We start from the raw sequence: 7,261 nt of genomic DNA on the forward strand, positions 1-7,261 counted from the left end.
CATGAGGTCCATGAACACAGCTGGTGCATTTGTTAGTCCGAACGGTACAACTACGAACTCGTAGTGACCATATCTTGTTCGGAAAGCCGTTTTGGGTATATCTTCATGTCTAACCTTTAACTGATGATACCCAGACTTCAAATCGATTTTGGAGAAAACACTCGCGCTCTTGAGTTGGTCGAATAAATCATCAATTCTGGGCAATGGATACCTGTTCTTAAGCGTTAGCTTGTTCAGCTCTCGATAATCGATGCACAATCTCAAGGTTCCATCTTTCTTCTTGACAAACAGCACCGGCGCTCCCCATGGGGATACACTAGGCCTGATGAAGCCTAGGTCCAGCAACTCTTGTAACTGGATTTTCAACTCTTCCAATTCCTTCGGGCCCATTCTGTACGGTGCTTTTGATACCGGCGCCGCTCCTGGCTCTAGATCGATGGTGAATTCTACTTGTCTGTCAGGTGGTAATCCTGGCAAATTTTCTGGGAAAACATCTTGAAAATCCCGCACGATCTCTACATCTTCCATTGTCTTTTCGGTCTCAATTCCCCCGTTCAGGTATACGAGGAAGGCTTGGCAGTCTTTCTTGTTCATCATCTTCCTTGCCTGTAAAGCTGAAATAGTCGGCACTCTGTTCCTCCTGCATATTCCGTGGAAACTCAAAGCGTCCCTTCCTGGAAAGTTGAAACCGATTTTCCGCTCTTGGCACAATATCGTGGCATAGTTCTCCGCTAGCCAGTCCATTCCCAGGATTATATCAACGTCCTCCATCGATATAACATGCAAGTTGTTTGCTATAACCTTAAACGATCCTATGGTCAGTTCTAGGTTCGAGCAAGCATGTGTTACTACTGCTATTCCTCCTATTGGTGAAGAAATTCTCAAGTCCTGATTAGTCTTTTCAGGTTGGAGCTTTAAAGTTTTTACACATACACTTGCAATAAAAGAATGCGAGGCACCCGTGTCGAACAGAAGTATAACAGGTGTGTCAAGTAATGTGCCCATACCTGCCAAATTCCCTTGGTTGTTTCCTTGCTTATTCTTGTGCAAGGCATAGGCTCTTGCCTGTGGAATTTGCGGTGGACGTGCCGCAGGTCGATACTGCTGCTGTGGTGGTGGGTAGAGTAACTGTTGGCCTTGGATAGCCCTGAGTGGTTGTACTTGGCCCGGCTGATTCGGCCCTCTCATTCCTCCTTGTGGTTTTCCTTGGCAGTCTCTGGCAAAATGGCCCTTCTGGCCACACTTAAAGCAGGTATTGCTGCCAGCTAAGCATATGCCGTGATGTGACTTGGAGCATTTGGGACACAAAGGTGCCCTGAGCTGGCCCTGATTGTTTCCAGCTGATCCTGGATTGACTGGTCGTCCTTGCCATTGCCCTTGTGGCATCATGTTTCCTTGCCATGGCCTCTTGTTATCTTGGTTGTTGTAGTAACCCCTGTTATTGTTGTTGTTGCCTTCCCATTTTCTCTTCCCACGATCGTTGTTTCCCGGAGCTTGAGTCTGAGTTGGGCGGTCTTCAGGCATGGCTGCTTCAACATCCAGGGCTCTGCTAAGTGCCTCAGAGTGGGTGAGATCACCATGACTAGCAAGCGCCATCTTGATCTCATGCCTAAGGCCTGAGCGAAACTTCTCGGCCATCTTTTCATCGGTGTCGATCAAATGAGGGGCATATCGAGACATGTCGCAGAATGCGCGATCGTATTCCGTCACGGACATCTTATTTTGCTTCAGATTGAAAAACTCTGTCTCCTTCTTCTTCCTGTAGCTCTTGGGAATGTATTTGTCGTAGATCTCCGTCTTGAAGTCTTCCCAAGTCAGGTTTTCCAATTGTTCGAGGGTCATTGCCCTCTTCTTGGTTTCCCACCAAAAATCTGCCGACCCAGTTAGTTGGAATGCAACACAAGAGAGTCTCTCTTGATCAGTACAGTGAAGAAAGTCGAAAATCCTTTCCATTGCTCTAATCCAGATTTCGGCATCAGTCGGGTTGCCGGTCCCGTTGAATGTTGGCGGGCTCTGTTTAAGAAAAAGTTCCTCAACTCTTCGTGGGGGTTCGTTTGCGGTTCCCACATTGTTTCTCGGGGCTCTTCTGGGAGGCATTCTGTGCTTCAAAAATAAAAGATCCTTAGTATATTCCTTACCTCAATTCATAACATATTCCTCTTGATTTAATCATGAAAGCATCATAACAAAACATCTAAATCCTTATTGATCACAAGAGGGTGCTAGGACAACTAAACAATTGTAAGGCTCAATTCTTGAACGATATCAAAACAAAGTGGTGCAGAAAAATTTGTTGAGAAATTCAAACGAATAACCAGATGGTAGAAAGGAGTAACTACTAGGTCGAACAAAATGATCTAGAGTAAAAACTCATCTGGCTTTTCAACCGAAAGTTGAAACACATGGGTCTTCAACCCAAAAGACGTCGACTGATATTTGGATCATGTGGACTGGCTAGGTCCAATCATCATCACCTCCCAATCACACGGAAAACATCATCCCAAACTTAAAAAGTCGTGGACAACTATTCATAATAAAACTCAAGTTTGTACTGACAACCAAAAGCTTAACTTAAAGTTCTATGTCCTATTGGACCCAAACCCCCGCGTATAACATGTACACAAATATATACATATACATAGGCAAAGCATACTGTTCTTAAAATCTATCGTGTACTAAAAGTCGATTCGGTGTTCCATCGCATGTGAACATTTGAACGTAGAGACTATGCTCAAACCCTTGATGCAGCGTTTGCCTTGAATTCGTCTTGTATCATCATCCCGTGTTTTTCCTTCAACGTATACATGTCTTTTCATTCCTCTTTGTAGTTCAAAAGAACCATTGTTTTCTTGTGGGAGCTTAAATGCTCTAAGTTCTCTTTCATTATTCTACATCATCACTTTAAGAATCTAGATTTGTAGAGATATCCTACTAATCCAGCAGTCTATGTTCTTTTAGAATAGTGATCATGCAACTTATAGCAATCTATGTTTTCTGGGGAAAGCTTGCATGTGTCAATTCTCTATCATTCTTCTCTTATCATAACATCATAACTGCAATGATATGTCATGAAAGGCAAAACATTCAACATTTCAGTGAAAGGCAAAACATTCAACATTTCATCATAGCATGCTCTTTACATAAACATTTTCATGAAACAGTTTAGAATAATAACATCTTTAAAACTTTGTAACTGCAGTTACCTTTTTCCTTGATTGAGCACGATGCAATGGAGTGTTGAGCGGTGTCGTATGATCCCACATATGTCAAGTGAATCAAACTAGACATGACTTTTTAGAAAATGGTTTCTAGGGCCAGAGCAAACGAACGGCTCTGATACCACTCTGTCACAGCCCACTATCCCAATGACGGGTTAACCGGGGTTATGACTTGGGTGAACAATAAGAAATGGAAATTTAAAAGGGATTTACTAAATAACCAACATTAATAACAACAAACTAGTGGTATATATATATATATATATAACCACTTGGGTAATTAACAAATGAGCCAGCCATAACGACTAAACCCCAAATGAAAGTTAAACAAAATGAAGGAGTAATAAGTTCCACAATACGATAACAAATTCAGAGTGTTTGCAGCGGAAAAACATGTGAGTTATGCATATGGAGATGCATACTCAAGGTTTCATTACATAAACATCAAAAGGGAAATCCACTCAACACCAATCCATTCCATCGCCTGCTCAACCTGCACATTTAGAAATACATGCAGGGCTGAGTATAAAAATACTCAGTGACATAAGCCGAAAATACAACATGCATACATATATAAATTGAACTGCCATAACAGTAACACACAGGGGTTTTCATAAATGACCTGCGCTTACTAAAACATTTCGTTCATTTTCATAAAGGTGGATGCATCCCATTTTCAGTCTATATGATCCATATCTGTCCTTTCTGTCACGCGCCGGGAAGGAGGCCTCCTTACCACGGACGCCAAGACCGGTCGCAAGCGACTCGCGGTCTCCATGAGTGTACACGTTAACCCTAGCTAGCGACCTTTGTCTAGCATAGGATCCCAATTGGATTTCCTTTAAAGTTGGCGAACCAACACAGATAGGATACATATAAAAACATAAACATTTTGGCAGTCAATCATTTCATAAACATTTCATTTTCATAACATTTTCATTTTCATAGAGGGCATTAAACATATAAGCATTTCATAAGAACTGAATAAATAGTCAAAACATATCATGCATATATATTCGCATATGAGGCCTACGTCACGCAGGGGATCTCTATATACGTAATAATAAAATAATGCCCACCTCAATTGTTCTTAAAGCTGGCGTGGAGTCGTTTCTTCTTCTGCTTCACTTTCTGTCGCCCGGACCTTCATTGATGAAGAGTCGATAAGTTCGTGAAGAAATTGTCATAAGACAAAGTCTAACTCTACGTGCCTAAGGTATCTTTTAATGTTTTAGGGTTCTAGCATCCATATTAATCTCGTTTCATTCAATCAATAAAATGTAACCAATTATCATGTAACTATCATATAGGTTCGAACCCTTTTGTTCGAACATCAACATGTACATAATCCATAACCTCCCTCTACACCCGTTATTTAGTCAAGTACTTCATCAATTAAGAACAAGCCATATATTATCACCTTGAAAATTTAATCATTATAAATCATGCTTTCTCATACTTCGCACATTTTCATCACTTAAATAAATAAATCATTTATAAACACATGCTTAGTAATTTAATATCTCAATTAAATCCCAAGCTCATTTGATAAAGTAAATTATATACTTAATCATTCTATAACACAATTCCACATTTTTTTTATCATGTAAATAAATAGTCTCAATATTTATTAAAACATGAAGCCATTCTAATAGGACATTTTAATCCCATTATAATGGAATTACTCATAAAATAATTTAATCCTTTTTCTTTAAAAAGAAACCATATTTATAATATTCTATACATTTTTTTTTAAATAAATAAGAAATTCCATTATTCATTTATAAATAATAAAACATTTTAAAATCCATTGAGATGAAATAAAACATTTTAACCATTTAAAAAAAATCCATACTCGTAAGCTTTGAAAAAAATTTTATCATGTAATAAATGGGGCTTAATCCCAAAATATTTGCTTTAAAGTCCATTAATAATTTAAATAATAGAATGGACTTCATTTAGAATAAATAATCCCAACTTCCAATATTAAAATTTAAATCAAGAGATTTAAATTCACTAAGTAATTTAGTGAAAATTTAAACATTTTTTTTTTTTTTTTTTTAAGAAATAAGGCCAAAATTCGTAGGCCTATATTTAAAACAATAGCCCAAGCATTTAAATAAAATTAGCCTACACAACTAAAATAAAAACCCATCAATTTTAAAACAAAAAGAGCCCAGCAGAAGTAAAATAAAATCGGCCCAAACAAATTAAAACATGAGCCCAACTTAATAAAAATCGGCCCACTCACTCTTTTTTTTAAAAAAATTTTCGGCCCACCCTAAACCTAACCCTAATACATACAACATATACCACACACACAAAACACATAACACACACACTCAAGCTCAGCGCCTCACTCTCCCTCTCTACCTCTCGGCTCTCTCCTCTTCTCTCCCTCTCGTCTCTCTGTCTCACCGGAAGTCAGCCGCACGCCGCCTCGCCGTGAAGGAGCTCGGCCGCCGTCCATCTGGTCTTCCTCCTTCGGCTCCTGCTCGGACAAGGGCGCGGGTAGCTTCCTCTCCATCCCCTCGTCTGGAACAGGGCATCTGCCCTCTCCGCCATAGGGAGCGCACGGCCGCCGCCTGGCCGCCTCCTCCGTCGTCCGTCGTGGCTGAAATCGCGGTGGAGGCCGAGCTTTGTCTCGCCGGAAAGGTAAGTTCCAAATCTTCCCCCTTTTCCTCTCTTTTCTATTTTTAAACCTAGATCTGAAATTTCCCCCTCTTTCTCCTCTTTTCCGGCCGAACAGAACCGCCGTTCGTGTCGCTGCGCCGCTGCTTCCGCCGCGTCGCCGGAAAAGATAAGTCTCTCCCCCTTTTTCCCGTATCTCTCTCTCTTTTTTTTTTTTTATTTTTACAGAAGCCCTAACCATCTCTCTCTCTACCCTCTTCTCTCTCGTTTTGGCAGGACAAGGGCTAGGCGGCTGTGCCGCCGCCGTTGCCGGCGTCGAGCAGCTACCGGCTGCTCATACCCTTCTCACTATTCCCGGTTACACACTCAAGACAGAGACACAAAAAGGCCCAATTTCAGTCCAGATTCACAAGTATAGCAAAGCTAGGGTTTTGTTTAGAAATCTGTTCTTTCATCATTCATTTCCTTTTTATTAAGACTGATTGTACATGTAATAGATTAGAGAATATAGTAAAATGTGTGCGTGTGTATTATTCTGTTGGTGGTTCTCTGATGGTGATAAGCTGATGTAATTGAAACAATAATAGTCTAAAAGAAGTGGTAATGGATGCGTGTGTTCGATCTGTTTTCATTTGAATCATAGTTTTGTAATTTAACAAATGAATGTATGGAGAAAGTAAAGTAGGAGGTAACCTTGATATGAGGGGTGGTGTTGGCAATAGTTCGATTCTGCAATTTGTTGATCACAAAGTAAGAATGAATTTTTTTGAAATTGAAACTGGAAGATTAATGAAGAGTAAGACATTTAATTACCTACCTTCTTGATTTGGAACTTGAAACAAACTTGATAATTTCTTTGAAGGACCCGTGAGGAGTAGGAGGAAAGAAAATGGTAATTTAGAAGATTAGAGAGAGAGGATTTCTTAATGAGGAATCTGCAAGATGTAGTGCTGAATATGTAATGTAGTGGTGGAGAAATAAAAAAAATGAAGTATGGAGAGTTAGGTGTATTGGTGGGGAGCAAAGGGTGGTGGTTGAAGAGGTGGAAAGCATGGCTTTAGCAAAGTTAAAGAAAAGGAGTTGATAATATAATTAGATAGTGGAAGACACTATCTTAATCATAATCTTCCTCTTAAAGCCAGCAAATTAGATAGTGAGCTTATATGCAAAGATTTCTTCCTGTACTTAGAAAAAAATCAATTACTGCATTGATTGATAGTGGTGGTGGAAGTTCTAATTGTAAATAATAATAAATCTTTAGGTCTTGGTTACTCAGTGCATCTACTATTTAATCGCGTGTTTGCAATCAAATACTGGCTTCTGCTTATTATTCGTGTATAAATTAAATACGTAGATTTAATTCACTTTACAAGCCGCTCAAACCACTAATTAAACTTGTGCACCATATTTAT

General features: G+C 39.6%; 1 long non-coding RNA gene across 2 annotated transcripts; it reads right to left on the reverse strand.

Moving 5' to 3' along the window:
• Positions 1–3,090: 3,090 nt before the first annotated feature.
• On the reverse strand, positions 3,091–7,003 carry LOC130989117 (uncharacterized). 2 transcript variants are annotated; one of them, XR_009090476.1, is made up of 4 exons: positions 6,667–7,003; positions 6,543–6,578; positions 4,298–4,362; positions 3,091–3,711 (listed from the first exon to the last, which is right to left on the reverse strand). It is a non-coding gene; the product is annotated as an uncharacterized LOC130989117 (long non-coding RNA). The 2 variants fall into 2 exon arrangements; XR_009090477.1 differs by lacking the exon at positions 4,298–4,362 and having other exon boundaries at positions 6,543–7,003.
• Between the last annotated feature and the right edge of the window lie 258 nt (positions 7,004–7,261).

Source organism: Salvia miltiorrhiza, chromosome 6, assembly GCF_028751815.1.
Source record: "Salvia miltiorrhiza cultivar Shanhuang (shh) chromosome 6, IMPLAD_Smil_shh, whole genome shotgun sequence".
In the NCBI taxonomy this organism is placed as follows: Eukaryota; Viridiplantae; Streptophyta; class Magnoliopsida; order Lamiales; family Lamiaceae; genus Salvia; species Salvia miltiorrhiza.